At 40.7% G+C, this 18,165-nt stretch overlaps 1 protein-coding gene across 1 annotated transcript in view; it reads right to left on the bottom strand.

The window, feature by feature from the left end:
- LOC108798481 (G-protein coupled receptor 54-like) overlaps nt 1-18,165 on the bottom strand; it is a 49,295-nt gene that overhangs the window by 29,218 nt on the left and 1,912 nt on the right. The window lies entirely within an intron of this gene.

The raw sequence follows: 18,165 nt of genomic DNA, 5'->3' as shown, positions 1-18,165 counted from the left end.
TGAAAGCAAGCTAATGGGTGTTTCAGGTATATACCTGCAAGATACAGCTTAGGCATTAGCAGCACCACAGAATCACATATGTAAAGGTGGCCATACAACTTACAACCATTGTACAACCCATCATGCACAGACCAATGTAGTTCACAAACAACGCTTGTCAGCATCACCACCTGGCTGATTTACATTGATCAAAAGGACAAACTTTCGTTTGAGCATGTGCAGTTTGCATCTAGAGATGTCTAATTTTGTCTAATTTTCATCCAAACAGACAAACGTTTTCTGCTGAAAGACAAAAATTCTCCAGATAACTGTAAGGTGTATGGGCACCTTTAGGCGCCCAGACCTAGTAGGAATATCTCCTCCACCCATATTGAGCAACAGCAGTGTACTTACACCTTGTTAGCCAGGCCCCGAGGATCGCCAGCGAGGCTCCCATGGACCTGCACCATTTAGGAAAGGGCTCACAGGGACTTCGCCAACTCAAGGAGGTAGAAGAAGAAGGCGGACAGCAACTTTATCCCTGCTAGGTAGGCACACTGCTCTGATCCTGACATGTAGGAGGAAAAAAAAAACAGGAACGGCAAGCCAGGGTAATCTTTCAGCTTTTATGAGTTACGATCCTGATTAGGGGGAGGAGGGAGGGATTAACCCATTTGTGTGCTGCCATGGAGCTGACAGGAAAAGAGAGTCTCACATGGTCAAACCAAGATATGTATGAAACTCCTAGTGGTTGGCTGGTGAGACATATATATCTGTAGCATTCCCTTATTGGTTTCTCTGCTCTATGGCAAGTGTACACCCATCAGCAGGTAGATGCAATCAATAACAGAATCCTTAGGGAAAGCCAGATGAGCATAGACTATGCAATCAACCAGACTGAATACAGTCTTAGCAAATTAAATTTAAATAGTCATCCAACAGGGCAAGGTGGCTACATTATCATCAACAGAAATTGGCTGAGTGGTGCTTAATTAAAAACCTGACGATTAACCTTTAAGTTCTTGGGAGCCCACATTTCTGAGAACATACAGTATCCAGGTCTGCCAACACCATTGCAGTTATTAAGAACAGGTGGTTGGTCTTGTCCTCACTAGTGTTGGGCTCGATGTTCGAGCTGAACGTGAGTTCGACTCGAACATCGGCAGTTCATGTGTTTGGCGAACACTAAAACTGTCAGGGTGTTCGGTGGGTTATTCGCCTACCGAGCAACTCCCTCAAGCCACTATGCCTTGTGAGCTCTAATTGGCTAAAGCCTTGCACCTGACCACAGGGCACAGAGAACCAATCAGGGCACCGAGAACAGTAAAGCCATGATTAGGCAAATTCATGATGACTCTGCCCAATCATGGCTCACCTGTCACAACTGTAAACAGTTGGGCAGAGCTATCTGTCACTGCTAGCTCCGCCCAAATGTTTATATGTTACCGGCATTTGTCAAAATGCCATTATGCGGCGGGTGTTTGTCGCGGGTGAACTGAACAGCAGTCGTCGTTTTTTTAAAAATGATTTCTATTTTTTTATTGTTTTATGTTTTATTTAGTCAAGTCTTCATCGTCGTGGACAACGCTGGACGTCATGACTGACCCTGGATTACATCGGTGGATCAATTTTTTTTTAAAATAAAACACTTGTCAAAAAAGTCTTTTTTTTTCCAAATAAAGGATTTTTTTCAAAAGTCTGGACTTTTATTTACAATTTTATTTAACCCTTTAGTGAATGGGGTAACCCTAACTTATTCACAAGGGGGCGTGCATCTGGGTGCCCCTTTATTTAAGTGCTACCCTGATGTGAATAAGCCCCCTGCCCGCACCCCCACAACCAATGCCCCAGGGCTTGTGGGGTATGGGCCCTTCTCCCCATCGGCTGCTTTTCCAGGGGTGACACTGGAAAAGCACCCTCCCAGTATGGCCCGGGATGCTCGCCAAGGCCAAACCCGGTATGACTTTGAGGGGGAACCCCACACACTTTTTGTTTTTGGTTTTCTTTTTACACGGTGTCCCTCCTAAATATTCCTACTAGACCTTAAGGGTCTGGTATGACTTTTGGGGGGAACCCCGTGCTTTTTTTTTTATTTGGTCCCTCCTAACATTTCTACCAGTCCTAAAGGGTCTGGTATTGTTTGGGAGGGGGAACTGCACGCTTTATTTTACAAATGTCAGTTTTGCTGTAGCAGATTCCATACATTGACAGATTTGCCACTTTACAGGCAGTAAGGGAACCCCCAGGCACAATATTTAAAGGAATTTTTCATTTTTATTGTTACCCCTTTAGTGATGTTAAAAACACTGCTCCTTTTAAAAACTGCGTTTTGTAAAAGTTTTTTTTTCATTGATCCATGTCCCCTAGGGCAGTACCCATACACTTTTAGCTTGCATATAAAACCTCCTAAAGGGGACAATTTTTTTTGAAATTTCTACCTCCATTCACTTGCATTGAGTTCAAGTTCGAAATCAAACTTTTTGGATGTTGTAAAGTTCGAATTCTAACCGAACTCGGACCTGTTCTGCTCATCACTAGTCATCACCAGAAATTGGTTGAGTGGTGCTAAAAAAAAACCACTTTAAAATGACCTTGAGAACCTACATTTTAGAGAACCTATAATATCCAGGTCTTCCAACACCACTGTAGCTTTTAAAAAAGCTCAGCAGAAATTAAATTCCTTGAAAAGGAAAAATAGGATGGAAAAATTGGTAGCAAAACCTTTGGTGGCCTTCTAGCACTCTTCTGTGGCTCAGTGTGGTATGCCACTTGGCTGTGGTATACCGCGAGCTGTAGCTCACGGTATACTGAGCTTTGTGTCCCGGGAGGACGCTAGTTTATGTCCTCCCGTGACCTTAAAGAAAACTATGGTGAAAAACACTTACCCAATAGTTCTCCTTTAAGTGCTACAGCTCTTGTCACAGCTTCCATGGACTGAAGCAGAGGGTAAGAACATTTGCAGTTGACATTGTATTAGATATATGTGGCAATTGCCATAACAGGTCTCCTTTAAATCTTTCCCTTTGATCCTGGCAAATTAAAAAAGAAAAAAAAAAAAGAAACATCCCTTTTATGATAAATTAGTCTTCAAAAACATTAGCTCATGAATGTGTGCATTAAATACCATCTGTGTTGGTTTGAGTAAAATGAATTAAAAAACGCTCACAGTTAATCATTTATCTAATTCAATAACAGTACTCCAAGATAATTAATAGTTTAAAAGCAAAGACCTGAACCCTATGCTCCTTTAGCAAAGGAAGAGAGGAAGCAGGAATTAACTTGTGTAGAAAAAAACAAAACAAAACAGAAAACAACTCGGGGGTTTAAAAAAGAAGGAAACACAAGTGGAAATGATGCCTAAAGTGACCATCCAAACCTTATCTATTGTTCTCTTGAGAAAATGAAGAGAAAAATCTGATTGAGCGCAATGGGCAACAACTCCACATTAGCTATTTTTAGATAAACATAGCCTGTTGGGTAGGAATTATACAGTGGCAAGTAAAGGTATGTGAACTATTTGGAGTTAACTGGTCCTCTTCAGTAATTTGCCATAAAATGTTATCTAATCCTCATCTAAGTCACAACAATAGATAAACACAATGAGGGGAATTTATCAAAACTGGAGCAGCTGTGCAAAGCAACCAATCAGCTCCTCTCTTCAGTTTGTTCAGTTAAGCTTTGAAAATGAAAGAGAAAAGCTGATTGGTTGCCATCGGCAACTGCTCCAGATTCTGTCTGCTCCAGTTTTGATAAATTCCCCCTAATGTGCTTAAGCCGATAACACACAAACAATTGAACACACCCATTAAACATTCACAGTGCTGAAGGAAAAAGTAAGTGAACTGTTGGAGTTAATAGCTGGTCAAACCTCCTTTGGCAGCAATGGCTTCAATCAAGTGCTTTTGGTAGCTCTGGATCAGATTTGCACAATGTTCAGGAGGAATTTTTGACCATTCCTCTTTACAAAACTGCTTCAGCCATTAGTGTGAATGACTCTCTTGAGGTCATTTCAGAGCATCTCTATGGGGTTAAGATCTGGGCTCTAAGGCCCCGTTTACATTTGCGATTCGCAAATTGCACGTTTGTCGCGCAATTTGCATTTTGCGCGATATCGCGTGATTTGTCGCATTGAGCAAGTGAGAATCGCGGCAAAATCCGCTCCAAAAAGGGTCCTGCTGTAGCGACACACGACCCGCGACAGCAGGACCCTTTGCCCCATTGAGATGCATTGAAGAGCGATATCGCACGGTAAATAGCCGCGATATTGCGGGAATTACTGTGCGATAAATCGCTCAATGTGAACGGGGGCCTAACTGGGCAACTCCGAAAAGGCAGATTTTCTTTATCTGAGGTCAGTCTGTTGTGGATTTACATCGATGCTTAGGGTCATTGTCCTGCTGCATCAGCCAATTTCTACTAAGCGTCAGCTGGCAGACAGCCACCCTTACATTATCCTGTACGATATTCTGGTAAACTTGGAAATTCATTTTCCCCTCGATGAGAAGGACGACAATGTCACCAACAGCATTTAAGCTTCAACACTATCTAACATGGAGCTTACACATGGTTAGGACTGCTGAGGAACACAGTGACCGGAAAGATGAGTTAAAGTGGTTGGGCTATAAAGAGACTAAATGGGTTAAGTCAAAGACAGAGTCTCTTTAAAATTTTACAAGATGATATGTAACATATAAAATGGATACTAGTAATGCAATCAATTGCTTTAATAAACATTTATGTGCCTATAGGGATTACTAGTAACACCAGGGAGTACTTAGTAAACATTGGCTTTTAATAAGGGGTTCATTGTATATAAATAATGAAAAGCACTGCACTAATGCATTGTTTAGCTCTATTTTGTATACTATCATAAGATTGCAATATATATATATATATATATACACTGAGTGGCCAGATTATTATGACCACCTGACGTTTGTAGGCAAATTAGCTATCATTTTGCGCTGAAGTTGCTAGAGGGCCAGACCATTATAAATAGGGAAGCAGGTTGTTTACCACGACAGTAGAAGTGATTTATTTCTGAAGATATGGGGAAACAACGCGATTTAACAGCCTTTGAACGTGGGAGGATTGTTGGCGCTCGGAGCCATGGAGCGAGTATCAGCAACACAGCAGAATTCGTTAAATGTTCAAGAGCAGCTGTTGTTAAGGTGTTTAAAGACTGGACTGTCAGCCGAAAATCTGGGTCTGAACGTGGGAATTGTGGCCGTCAGCGACTAGTCAATGGCGTATCCCAATGGAGATGGCTTCTTCCAACAAGACAATGTGCCTTGCCACGGTGCTCGTATTGTGCAGGAGTGGTTTAAAGAATACGAGGGAGACTTTACCTTGCTTTGGTGGCCCCCACAATCACCAGATCTCAATCCAATTGAGCATTTGTGGGACGAAGTTGAAAGAGCCATCAGGCAGCTGGTTCCACAACCATCAAATCTCACAGAACTGGACAGTGCTATTCATCAGGCATGATGTCAGATTCCTCGCATCAACTTTCAACATCTCGTGGAGTCAATGCCAAGAAGAATTGCCGCAGTATTGAAGGCAAAAGGTGGCCCAACGAAATACTGATGGGGTGGTCATAATAATCTGGCCACTCAGTGTATATAGATCTATATATATACATACACACGGTATTTATCTTCAATTTGCACATCATAAAGTTTAATTTTATATTATTTAGATGATAATCATTTATATGGTAGGACAAGCCATTATTATGTAGCAGTGTCTGTATTGAAAATGGAATCAAATGAATATTGTTATTACTGGATGTAATTACTGTGTGAGAACATCATACATAATTGTATTTAATTTATTGTTGAAATGATCTGCCTTGTTTTCCAGATACACTTCAGTCTCCGTAGTAGTCTTCACTGTAAATACAACTGTTACAAACAATAGTCAGAATATAAAGACTAATCTGAGCTAAAGCGACACTGCAATCTGCTTTTTTTTTCTTCTTGTAAGCCAACTGTAGGCTTCAATAGAGCAAAAAAAGATTTTTTAAAATTCTCAATATTCATTCCCCACATACACAGTAGCTTACAGTCTACGATACCTATCTAATATGCAGGCATATTAGAACCAATTTACACAGAAGCCAATTAATGTAGCAGCATGTCTTATGAGTGTGGGAGGTAACCCACACAATCACAGGGATGCCATGTAAACTCCATGTGGATAGGGTCCGGACTGGGATTCATACTAAGGACCCAAGTGTCGTAAGGCAGAAGTGCTGAGCAACTGTGCTTTTTCAATTCACTTTTATTCAAGGTTAATTGTAGTAAGAAGCTAAGGTAGCAATAAAGAATATTCTTTTTTCCATCAGAGCAGTATCAGGCACTTTCAATTGGACAGGGAGAATGAATTAAAAAATATTTAGAGGTTTCTAGCAACTGGGAAGTATTTCTGAAACCAAAATGTTTTCTTTCATTTTGGATATTGTGTGGAAGGTTAGAACCTTTGTCAGGTTCTTATTGTTGTCTGTGTTCCCTGTGATTGAATCACCCTCTTTATTTCTTCTGGTGACCATTGTTGCCAAGGCAAAAGTGATGGGAAATCCAAAATGTTACCACTAATCACTTATTGGATTTATTTATGTTGCTACATCACCACATAGCCCAGACCATAATGATATAGGAATAACTCCATCCAAAATAGAGTTGAGAGCTCTGCTTTCCTGCAGCACTTGAAAAAACAAAAAAGCAAGAATTATTGCTTTGTTAGAAACTCACCTGACACGTAAATCAACAATTTGCTCTTAGATCGCCCATGGATAGAATAAATACAAGAGTTGGCTGATACAAACAATCCACAATTATCTCCTTCCAAGTAAACACTCACTTAAGTAAAGCTGGCCATACACCTTACAATTATCATATGGTTTTTCACGTCATCGAACCGCACGACTGCCCGATCCTGCACAGACCAATGTGGATTTCAATTATTGTTCGTTAGCTATACTAACTGACTGAATTTTGTCGATCGACAGAACAGATTTTCGTTTGCACATGTGCATTGTTCTTGTTGGGATTTTTTTCGCATGAAAATGCCACTAATCCATCGATTTTCGTACGATTCAAAGAAAGTTTTCTAGCCTGACCGATTGACGAAGTTCGTCTAGTTGTACAGTAATTCTGATTGTTCACTTCCCATCAACTGGCTGATTACCGTACGAAAATTCAATTTCGTTGGGAAATTGAATGATAATCGCAAGGTGTATGGGCACCTTCAGAGGCAAAGGTCAGAATAGCCATGCCTGATATTTTATGAGGATCACTGACAAATATATGTGATCATTGTAGCAACACATAAAGCCCCCTAAAAACCCAAATAATCCATTAAGCCAAATAATCAATGGTGAACAAAAGGATTAGCAGAGGAAATAACTTTCTAACAGGCTGGAAAATCCTTTTCAACAGACAGTCAATGATCAGATAAATGTTATCTATCCATGCAATCCTGCATTCATGGGGGATTGCAGAGAAATCTGCAGATGTATTCATATGCAAAACATATTTTCATATATTTGTACCAACCAGTTGTTAAAACTTTCCTGTACCATTCACTCAGCAAACATTGTGACATGCAAAACCCAGACTTGCATCTGTTTATACAATATATTGATAAATACATCTATCACATAATAAGGCAGTTAGTAGCCTGTTCATTCACTTAACCATGTCAGGAAAAATCAAATAAGGCATAGAACTTTAACTAGAAAGGCATTCAATTATATTAATTGCTGTGAACCAGGAAACACTACCAGGGTTATTCACAAAAGGGTGAAGAGTTTGGAGAAGGCAGGAGAAGTGAACAATCTAGGACAACATAGCTGAACTGGAAAGTGAGCTGATTTCGAGGATTTTTCCAAATCAGCTATGTTGTCCTAGATTGTTCACTTCTCCTGCCTTCTCCAAACTCTTCTCCCTTTAGTGAACAGCCCTGTTATAAATAACCAAATCAACATTAGCAAAAGAAAACGGCTCTGGGCATCTTAGTGGGTGTGCTTTGATATGATGGCAATAGACTGTGGTAAACATTGATCAGCTGTTTTAATCTGTAAGTTATCTTCTCATGTCAAGTCATGTGAATTCTAAACCATAAAATACTGTATAACAGGCCATAAAAGTATCAATCCAAAAAAAAGAAAAATAGAAAATAAAATTTACAAAAAATGTATTTGCTAACAAGGCCATTTTTATTGAAAAAAGTATTAACAGCACATAAAAATATACTGGGTTCCCTTGCACTGACAAGATCATATTGTTAAAAGCCCGTACAAAAAAAGCCCATACAAAAGGAGTTGTGCATGCATCTGCACATGTGTGCATGCACGGCATGGCCCACAGAGCCGGGTTGGACCGTTCACCTCTGCGCAGTCACGCATTAGTGCACGTTCTATAGCTTTTTTAGCTTTGGAGGAGTAGATAAAAGGTCAGAACCTCTGTCAGGTTTTTAATGATATCTGTGGCCCCGTTAGGGATATTCACCCTCTCTATTTGTCTTGTGACCATTGTCACTGAGACTTAAAGTGATGGAAAATCCAAAATCGTAGCATTGTCACAGAATACTATGGTCCAGTATTATATAAAATCACTACCACTATGCTGCTACTTTGTTTACATGGACATCTACAACTATGAGTCTACAAAGACACTGGAAAAACACTGATATAAACAATATAAAGAATAAGTGTAGTGTTTTTCTCCCTATTCTATTTGGTCACTAATGCATACACTGAATACGGCAGGCACCTGTTTTAGATTTGTTCATTCCCACATTTGTAATTTTTCCTAATTATAATAAAAAATAAAAACCCCAGTGGTGATTAAATACCACCGAAATAACGCCCTATCTGTCCCCAAAAAATGGTATAAAATTCATTTCAGTACAGCGTTGCATGACGGAATAAACGTCAGTCAAAGTATCGCAGCGCTGAACACTGAAAAATGGCCTGGCCAGGAAGGGGGTCTAAACACCTGGTCTTGAAGTGGTTAAGCTAGCCATACACTGCTCAATTTAGAAGTAAGTGACAGTAAACTCCGGAGTTAAAACTCAAAATGCATTCAAGTACCTTCCCTATTAACAGAAATTTAAATAAATATGTTATTTGTGTATCACTCAGCTGTAGATCCTCAAATCATCTCTGAATTGGTGCTGACCATCCTTCCTTCTGGAGGGGGGCTACTTTTGTTCCCCATGGTCCCTGCGTGTGTTGTAAAGTAGTCACCGCTCCAAGCTCACTCCTGTGATGGATTATAATCTCACATTTAGTTTACTCATTTGTATTGAATTTATAGTCTATCATGGAAGTGAGCTTGGAGCGGTGGCTACTTACAATAGCCCAGCTACATGAATGGCCACAACTAGTGTATGGCCAGCTTTAGTGTGCAAACATTATTGCGGTATTAATTAACAGTAGAACATTATAATTGTTATATGAGGTTATATCCAAAAAAAAAACATATACCCCAATATTTCTATACAGATACATATGATGAAATACATTTTTAAGTTATAATACATTGCCTAGAACAAGCTCACCAACATGTGGAATCCATAGGTAGAGCTGCTCTGGGATTTTTTTTTAAGTCAAAAAAGTATTTTAGGCTGTTTCAAATCCTTATCAAAAAAACTTACAATTGAAGCTGCTGCTTGATGTTTGAACGTTTTAGTTCCATGCAGAGCCAACTGGTCTCCTGAGCACTGGTCCTGGTCTCCTGTTTTAGGGTGGCTCCTTTCCCTTCTAGGGCCCTATGGAGTCACCCTTATGTGTGCTAGTAAACTGTGTGTGTCTTCACAAACACACAGACACAACAGGACAAGACACTCCTCTGCCCCCTGATTCCCTCTCCCCCTCCTCCCTTCTCCAAGTTAGTAGATGAGCAGCAGCAGGAGACTGTGCTGTCCATTGTGATCTTGTAGTGGAGAGAAAATTCAGGAAAGAAGAGCTGAGAGAGTTGGAGCCAGCTGTTTGGAAATTATAACTATAAGTGTTTGGAAAAAATTTAAAGGAATATTTGGCTTGGCAACGTATATTTGTTTGATCTGGATTTGTTAGTTAAAAAAGATTGAGTGTTCACTTTGTTTTAGGTCTATTGTACTTTTGTCCTCTTTCAAGGCAGAAAAAGTGATATCTTTACCCATCCTTACTTGCTACACTTACCATAGAGTCAAGGATAAAGTAATTTAAGATAGAGCAATTTTATAGCATCATAGCGTGGCCTAGTTTTATAAGCATACAGTACTCAAAATGTTTTCAGGGAAATGTACCGCCTTGTTCAATTGTAGATAATAAGTATCTCCAACTGCCTCAGGTCCAAGTTTTAACTCTTAAGTATAGAGAAAATAAGGAATGCTTGCAGGAAATAGTTCACATTGGAGTTGTTGCCTTTCTTTATCAAGTTGTTTATTGGTAGCCTTACTCCACTCTCCTCTATGTTTGCTAATGTCCTTGGAAAGGCTAGATGAACAATGTAACATATCCTAGTTCCTAAATAATGAATTGTACGAATGAACAATTTATAGTCTAAACACTGCACAGTTTCTGTTGTAAAAATGACATTAAAGTGACACTAAACTCAGGAGTTAAATCACAACAAATGCATTTAGGTACCTTAACTATTATCAAACATGTATCTTATTTGTGTATCACTCAGCTGTAGATCCTCAAATCATCTCTGAATTCATGCTGACACTGTCCTTCCTTCTGGAGGGTGGTTATTTTTGTTCCCCATGGTCCCCGTGTGTGTTGTAAAGTAGTCACCGCTCCAAACGTTCTACAGCTGAGTGATACACAAAAATATACATTTTTATTAATGGTTAGGCACTTGAATGCATTTCTAAGATTTAATTCCTGTGTTTAGTGTCACTTGTAAGGTACAAGACAGCATGAACCAATAACTTCAAATGAACAAGCTGAGTGAGAAACAGCTTAAAGTGACATTAAAGTCAAAGTAAAAAAAAAATCCCCCTCCCCCAATGTTAATGTCAGCACTTACCTTAAATGATGTTTCTTAATCCAATCTTCCTCTTCTTTCCTGATGTTTTCATCTGTCCCTCCAGCGGTGCGGCGGCTCTCCGATCCAGCGCTGACTCCTCTCTGCTTGCAGGCACTTCCGATCCAGCGGTATCTGCAGGCGGGTGCACGCGTCCATAGACTTACCTTGCGTCTCTGCTCGTCTCCCGACCAAGAATCCGAACTGAGCATGCGCCTGCCCCAAGATGCTTTGCGGCCGCCCGAGCAGTTTCGGATTCTTGGGCGGGAGCGCGCAGCGAGAACAGTGTAAGTGTAAACCACTGTTAAAGCGGGTTTTGAAAAAAAACCTTTTCGCCTATATGTACTGCTTGCCAGCAGTACATATAGGCAAAAAAAATGGAGGGTTTAGAACCCCTTTAAAGTCAAAGATTTTTTCCCCTCCCCCCAATGTTAATGTCAGCACTTACCTTAAATGATGTTTCTTAATCCGATCTTCTTCTTTCCTGTCTTTTTCATCTGTCCCTCCAGCGTTGCTGCGGGTCTTCGATCCAGCGCTGACTCCTCTGTCCTTGCTGGCACTTCCTGTCCCACGGTGTCTGCATGCGGGTGCACGCATCAATATACTTACCTTGTATATCTCCTCGTCTCCCAGCCGAAAATGTGAACTGCACATGCGCCTGCCCCAAAATCCTTTGCGGGAATTTTCACATTTTCGGACGGGAGCACGCAGGGAAGGCACAGGTAAGTTTAAACCGCTTTTAAAGCGTTTTTTTTTTCTTTTCACTTTTTGCATATATCTACTGCTTGCTAGCCATAGATATATGCAAAAACACCAGAGGGTTTAATAACCCTTTAGATACTCTTTGTGATTTCATCACCAGGCTTGTAGAATTATTAAAGGGCAGCTGCTGGAACTTCACCCTTCACGCAGGTTGTAGGTACACTCTATGGAGTCAAGGCAACAAAATTGTCTTGCTGAGAAATCAATGTAAATAACAAGTTTTTCTGTTCTTGCAGCATTTTTAAGTGGGTTCAAACTTGGGTCAATGTAAATGTATTGTGAGAACTCGCTGCAACTGGTAGCGCATTAAGGACACTTCCACTCGCCAACAACTTATTTTTAGGGGTTCTTTGCCTCAAAAGTCCACACAGGATTTCCCTCGCAGGGGTTTTCAAATATAAAGTTCAGCTTTTTCCTTTAGCAAAATAACATTTTCAAAGTCACACCAACTTCAGGTTGTCTCTTTAACAAAAACCTTCCCCACACAGGCTGTATTCAAAACGCTTGCCACACAGGCTGTTTCTTGTCCCCTTGCCACACAGGTGACCTGCTCCACAGTCCGCCAGGCACACAGGCTGGTTCCAGGGTGGTGCATTCCTGACTCCTAGACAATCACCTCCTCTGTCTCCCAGTTGGACCCCTGAAGACAGCAGCCCATTTATAAGGGTTGTGCACAGGTGCAAAATTATTGGGTGCTAGTCACTATGAAAATACGGACTGAGGAATGGAGATTCCATCCCTCCCAATTCTCTTAGAGATCTCCCGGTCTCAGGAACCCAACTATAATCCAGACACCCCAGAAAGAATTGCAAAGCCAGCTCTTTCCTAGTAAAAGTACTTTCCTGGAACCTCTCAGCCCCTCTTGCTGGGAGTCCTGGGTGACTTCGATGCCACATTGTACCGTGGTATTGCCACGCAATGCCACAGTATATATAGTATGTATTAAGATGTACTCAATATATTTTTACCCTGACAATTATGTGACAGTAGCCTGATTTTCCAGGGTGTAGGTTAATGCACAAGAACCTGCTTCCTATGGCATTCCATAGGAAGTGCTCATCTGGTTTTTGTTCTATATGTCTTCTCATTCTTGTTAGTGGTAGGTTATAGTATTTTCTTTTTTTATTAAGTTGCTAAAAAAATTACAACCCCAATTCCACAAAAGTTGGGATGCTGTCTAAAATCTACATAAAACAGAATGTAATAATTTGCAAATCTCCTAAACCTGTAATTTATTCACAATAGGAAACATATCAAATGTTTAAACTGAGTAAATAGACCATTGTAAGAAAAAAATAAGGTCATTTTGAAATTGAAGGCAGCTTCTAAAAAAACACTTCTAAAAAAAAAGGTTGGGACAGGGCAACAAAAAGCTGGCAAAGTAAGTGGTACTAACAAGGAAGAGCTGGGAGAACATTTTGCAACTAATTAGGTTAATTGGCAACAGGTCTGTAACATGGTTGGGTATAAAAAGAGCATCTTAGAGAGTCAGAGTGTCTCAGAAGTAAAGCTGGGCAGAAGTTCACCAATCTTTGAAAATCTGCATCTAAAAATTGTCCAACAATTTCAGAATAATGTTCCTCAATGTAAAATTGCAAAGACTTTAAATATATCATCATCTACAGTACATTATATCATCAAAAGAGTCTGAGAATCTGGAGAAACATCTGTGTGCAAGGGACAAGGCTGAAAAGCAATATTGGATGCCCACGATCTTGGGGCCCTCAGACAGCACCGCATTAAAAGCCGGTATGAATCTGTGATGGACATCACTGCATGGGCTCAGGAATACTTCCAGAAATCACTGTCTGTGAACATCCAACAATGCAAGTTAAAGCTCTATCATGCAAAGAAGAAGCCATATCTAAACATGACCCAGAAATGCAGCCGTCTTCTCTGGGCCAAAGCTCATTTAAAATGGTCTGTTGCAAAGTGGAAAACTGTTCTGTGGTCACACGAATCTAAACTTGACATGCTTTTTGGCAACCATGGGCGCCGTGTCCTCCTGACTAGAGCTTGTAATCAGTGCTAACTTCAAAAGCCTGCATCTCTGATGGTATGGGGGGCGCATTAGAGCGTATAGAATGGCCAGCTTGCACATCTGGAAAGGTACCATCAATGCTGAAAGATATATCCAGGTTTTAGAGCAGCATATGCTCCCATCCAGATAATGTCTTTTTCAGGGAAGACCTTGCATATTTCAGCAGGACAATGCTAAACCGCATACTGCATCTATGACAACAGCATGGCTTCATAGTAGAAGAGGCCGGGTGCTTAACTGGCCTGCCTGCAGTCAAGATCTTTTACTAATTGACAATATTTGGTGTATCTTGACCCAGGACTGTTGAGCAGTTAGAATCCTATATCAGGCAATAATGGGACAACATTGCTCCCCCAAAACTCCAGCAACTGGTCTCCCCAGTTCCCAGCTGTTTACAAAGTGTTGTTAGAAGAAGAGGGGATGCTACACCGTGGTAAACACGGCCCTGTCCCAACTATTTTGAGAAGTGTTGCTGCCGTCAATTTCAAAATGACCTTATTGTTTCTTAAAATAGTACATTTTCTCAGTTTAAACATTTGATATGTTTTCTATTGTGAATAAAATATGGGTTTATGAGATATACAAATCATTGCATTCTGGTTTTATGTAGATTATACACAGCCTCCCAACTTTTTTGGAATTGGGGGTTGTACCTTTAAGCTAAATCTCTATGGTGTCTGCTACCAACAAGACTGAGCCATTGGAAACTAAGAGGGTTATTCACAAAAGAGCCAGAGGATCAAGCCGTAGCTTCGGCTGATCCTTCGGTTCGCTTTGGCCGCCTGGGCCCTTCGGTTCAGTCGAACGGAAGGGCTGCTGTACGGTCTATTCACAATAGCCCGTACAGCAGATGAAGGCAGCCGTGTGGCTCTGCCGAGCCGAACGCGTATGCTGGGCTGTCATTACATGTAAACAGTTGGGCGGAGCCAGCCATAATGTCACAGCTGGCTCCGCCCAGTTGTTGTCTCTCAATGCTAAACCGCATACTGCCTCTATGACAACAGCATGGCTTCGTAGTAGAGGGTTAACTTAACCCAGTTGTTGTCTTTCAATGATAGCTCTGCCCAATTGTTTATGTTTTGCCGGGATCTGTCAGAATGCCATTCTGCGGTGGGAGTTCATCGCGAGTGGACAGGTCGGCGGGCGTCTAGTTTTTTTAAAATTATTATTATTTCTATTTATTTTTTCTTGTTTTATTTTTTATTTCGTCGAGTCGTCGTCGTGGACAATGCTGGACGTCGTGATTGACCTTAGGATTATGTCGGTGGAACCATATTTTTTATTTTTTTTTCCACTAAAAGACTTGTCAAAAATCCTTTGTTTTGTTTTTTTTTCCAAATAAAGGATTTTTACAAAACTATGGTCTTTTTATTTACAATTTATTTTTACCCTTTAGTGAATGGGTAGGGGTACAAGTACGCCTTACTCATTCACAAGGTGGGGCCCTGCCCACACCCCCACAACCAATGCCCCATATGGGTTTGGGGCGGGCTTTTGTTTAGATCAAGGGTCTGGTTGGGAATTTTAGGGGGGACCCCACGTCTTTTTTTCCCCATTTTTGGGGGTGGGGTTCCTCCCTAATATTTCTACCAGACCTTAAGGGCCTGTTATGACTTTGGGGGGAACCCCACACACTTTTTTTTATTTTAACTTGGGGTCCCTCCTAAAATTTCTACCAGCCCTGGTATGGTTTTTGGGAAGAAACCCCACACTTTTTTTCTTTTTTTTAAATGAAGTCCCTCCTAACTTTCCTACTAGAGGGGGACCCCACGCTGTTTTTTTTTTTCTTTAGATTGTTTTTATTATTTTCTATTTTTTTACGTTTATTGAAATAATTTTTAAAAATGTTTTTTAAATTAGTTTTTTACGTTTTTTTTCTACTCTGTTTGCTACCTCAGAGGTATCGAGCAGATTAGCCAAGCCGAATGCCACTCGGAGGCATTCGGCTATTCACTCACTGCCATTCGGTCCCTATGAGAATAGGGGCGAACGGCAGCGAGTGAGCTGCCGGAGCTTTGGCTCAGCTGATCCAGATGATGGATCGGCTGAGTTGAACTCCTTCTGTACTTCGGCTCAGCCGAACATGTACGGCTGAAATCACTTGTACTGAGCTAAAGTGAATAGCCGAACGGCCTTTGGCATTAGAATCTCTTTTCTCAGGTAAATTTCAATGAGTCCCCTCCTTTCTTACAAGGCCATAACAAGGTGACACTCTTTTATTGGATTCACTTACAAATGTTGCATTATGGAGAATCTATCAAGAGAAGACACTGTTATATGGCTTTGTAATAGGTGCAGCAGTTGGCTAAAAATGAACATTCTGGTGAGGATAAGCTACCACTGGAGCCCCTGAAAGATAAAGGAAGACAACATGTGATTTATCCATGCAGAAGTAAAATATTAGTTTTATTTGGAGTTGGTTTTTAATTTCCATCTTTATATATAACAGGCACATTTTCCGAATGCTCTATTGTAACACATAGGCTTTTGTAGATATATTGACTTAAATTCCTCCCTTAATTATCGCCTCTGTCTAGCTGTGCAACATATAAACCTCTATAGGGTATGTATCGTGTGTTGCTATGCAAATCTATTTTGCTAGGAGCTGAATGTTGATGGCCGTTGAATCTCACAATCAGGAGGTATTACATTCAGACTGGGAACTCTAAATTCAACCAGCAATATTTTATCCTGTAGCTATATTAAGAGAAGGTTTTTCCCCCCTTAGTTTTGGGTTAAAAAAAATAATACATCTTCATAATACAAAATAGGATAATCACTAGGTTAGATGGTAAAAGATATAAAGTGCCTGTTTAGTTTGTCCTTTATATTTTTACTTACCAAGGGAAATCTTCAAAGAATTAATTTCCCCCCGAGAACCTATGGCAATATGGTGTAAGGGTTCTGTCTATCACTTTTTTGCCCACAATGGCTCTTCCATTCCCAGAAGTCTTTGCCCTGTGCATGCACAGTGTAACCCCTTATATTTGAAATCCCATACAATAACTGCACTCCATGGGTCGACTCTTCACCAAATAAAACTTTATTCCAAAGTAACAGACACACTGCCAATCCCCCGACATAGACCAGCTGCCTCTAACGTGTTTCAACTATCAGGCTTAATTGTAGAGAATGCTACAAACTCTACAATTAAGCCCAATGGGTCAAACTCATTAGAGGCAGGTGGTTTATGCTCGGGGATTGACAGTGTGTCTGTTACTTTGGAATACATTTTTTATTTATGGTGAAGACAATGTAGTGCGTTTTTTGTATGTGATTTCAAGTATTGCGTTGGAGACGTGCTCAGGACCTGCACCTGGGATTCTCTTGAGGCAGGACGTCAGCATGAGGATGGGAGTGGTGATTTGTTTGTTACAGGCTACAAGTGGGGGGGGGGGGGGGGGGGTTGAGGCTGGAAGGACCGGTCTAAGAGCAAGCCAGCTCTGCAGTTCAGGTGAGTATAACATTTATTAGCACCTAGACAAAAATGACCAGTTAACCCATGCAGTGCAGGGTTAGCCTTACTGCAAGGGTTAATAAAAGTTTTGCCTGGACTTCTTTAGGAATGACCCTGTGGGAAGTGAAAAGTGTGACCTTCCAGAATCCTGTGCTCCAGTTATTCAAATTCATCCATGACATTTCACTCTTTTGATTTTGGTAGCTTCAGTGCGAAAACAATTTTAAAGGTAGACAGTTATTTAATAAAGGAAGATATCTGGAATGGTTCAGTTTAAGCAATTCATCCTTGCATTATTTTTTAATCTATGTTTAATAAATTGGTATGTGGGGAAAGGAGTAGATTTACTGAACTGCTAAACGCTCCCATGCTACTCATAATCACCTTTCCTTTACTTCCCTGCTAGATAGAAATTTGCAGTGCTTATGATTATGGGGGCGCATGTGACTCTCTTCCCTTCCTTCTACAGGGCAGTGTTGGTTGGTTGAGCAACCAATCATCAGTTCTGAATACTGTCATGTTGGGTGGCAAGGAGGGGGTTCTGAGCCCTGTGTAAGCTCCAGCTACATCAACCCGAAGCTTAGCTTTTCCTATTCCGTACACTAAAAGGGCACTGTAGTTTTTCTACTTTGAGAGTGTGTGTGTACATGTGTTTGTGTGTTTCTTTTGTAGCACCTGCTATAGGACAGGCTTTGGACTCATGGCTGATATTAGCTTAGCAGGGAGCCTACACTCTTGGCACTCCTGCTAGGGTAGTATTAACTGTATGCCTGGTGCACTGAGCGTGAATTGTTCAGGTAGGGGGCATAACATTTTAAAAACGCTAGTACAGAATGCAGGTTACAATTAGTTATTCACAATTTTTCAGAAATGTGAAACTCTTGCACCTGGTAGATTCAGCTGGTAGA

The sequence above is a fragment of the Nanorana parkeri genome, unplaced genomic scaffold (genome assembly GCF_000935625.1).
Source record: "Nanorana parkeri isolate BGI_ZX_2015 unplaced genomic scaffold, ASM93562v1 scaffold1485, whole genome shotgun sequence".
In the NCBI taxonomy this organism is placed as follows: domain Eukaryota; kingdom Metazoa; phylum Chordata; class Amphibia; order Anura; family Dicroglossidae; genus Nanorana; species Nanorana parkeri.
Note: the sequence above shows the minus strand (reverse complement) of the source record. Positions and strands in the feature narration are given on the sequence as shown.